The sequence below is a fragment of the Oscarella lobularis genome, chromosome 7 (genome assembly GCF_947507565.1).
Source record: "Oscarella lobularis chromosome 7, ooOscLobu1.1, whole genome shotgun sequence".
In the NCBI taxonomy this organism is placed as follows: Eukaryota; Metazoa; Porifera; class Homoscleromorpha; order Homosclerophorida; family Oscarellidae; genus Oscarella; species Oscarella lobularis.
In genome coordinates this window covers 1,135,993-1,137,218 of record NC_089181.1, presented here as the reverse complement: position 1 = coordinate 1,137,218, position 1,226 = coordinate 1,135,993, and the positions used below count along the sequence as shown (strand labels likewise).

General features: G+C 50.9%; 1 long non-coding RNA gene across 1 annotated transcript; it reads left to right on the top strand.

Annotated features, from left to right (window-relative positions):
• The first annotated feature begins 285 nt into the window (after nucleotides 1–285).
• LOC136188725 (uncharacterized) lies at nucleotides 286–917 on the top strand. The gene is made up of 4 exons (XR_010670292.1): nucleotides 286–332; nucleotides 430–501; nucleotides 558–624; nucleotides 902–917. It is a non-coding gene; the product is annotated as an uncharacterized lncRNA (long non-coding RNA).
• Nucleotides 918–1,226: the final 309 nt, after the last annotated feature.

The following is a 1,226-nucleotide window of genomic DNA, read 5'->3' as shown; positions in this document are numbered from 1 at the left end:
GCTGATAAAAGGGGCACGCCGCGAATCGGCAAAGGAGCGGCCAGAGCGCAAGAACTTACAACGCCCGGTGACGGCGGACGCGATGCGAGTCCTACGACAGTCGTGGGAGCGCGAGGAGCCACGGCCGCCTGCTATGGGCAGCATGTTGCGTCGGGTGGTTTGGTTTCCTGCGCGCGGAAGAATTCACGGTGCCGAAAGGTGCCCTCTTCGACCCGGCACTGCACCTGAGCCTTGCGGACGTTCAGGTGGACAATTGTCTTTAGGTCATTCGCAAGGTGGAAAACGAGACTGCTATACTCGATGCCAATGGCCCCGTCACTCAGCTCCAAAAGGCAAGTCTCTTTTACTTCCTCGCGAAGTCGTATCGTTTCTCACGGTGCCAACCGACTTTTCTTTCTTTCTTTCTTTCTTTCTTTCTCACCCAATCAGGTCGCTTTCTATATAAAGGACAGCAAAATGTATTTCAGCGCGATTAAAGATGAAGTCTTTCAATGCTCTGCTGTAATAGGAACACGAGCCTTTGTTCGTTGTTATAGCGGTACCCCTATTCTATTCAGGCTACCCCTCTTTCCGAAACGAGGGAGAAAATCGGAAATTATGCCACATGGACAATTATTAGCACAGGTATACATAAATGGGTTAATGAATTCGCCCCTCTTGAGTTGGACGGACGGTTTTCCTTACGCGAACCCGTGAGAAGGCCTCCATGCGGGCCACCGTGTCCAGATAGGGATCTGCTGTGACTTTTGCAGTTGTGTATTTGATTCTCCGTGGGAGATATGTAATCCTGGGAAATGGGCCCAATTTGATTTTTCGCTGCTAAGAGAAGCGGTTACTAGTAGTAGCCAAGTCAACGCGTCTCCTTCGATCCATGGCAACGCTCGAGTTCCTTTTATTCCAGATCAAGTCGAGTACACATTCAGCGAGGGAATGGGCCCGGTGCCCACTCCCGTCACCCCGTTCCCTTGCGCCACGGCCACTTCCGTACGTTCAGCGTATAAACGACAAGAATTGATGATTTTTTTATTTTTATTTTGTGCTTGCCGTAGATGAACGGTGTCGGATTGGGGATGGAGATCATGATGGAGATCAGCGGGGAAAATTTTACTCCCGAACTTAAAGTGTGGATCGGCGAAGCGGAGGCGAAGACGACTTTCAGGTGAAACTCCCCCCCCCCTCCCCCCTCCTCTTTGCATCTCCATGTTTTGACTTTTCCGAACTACTGT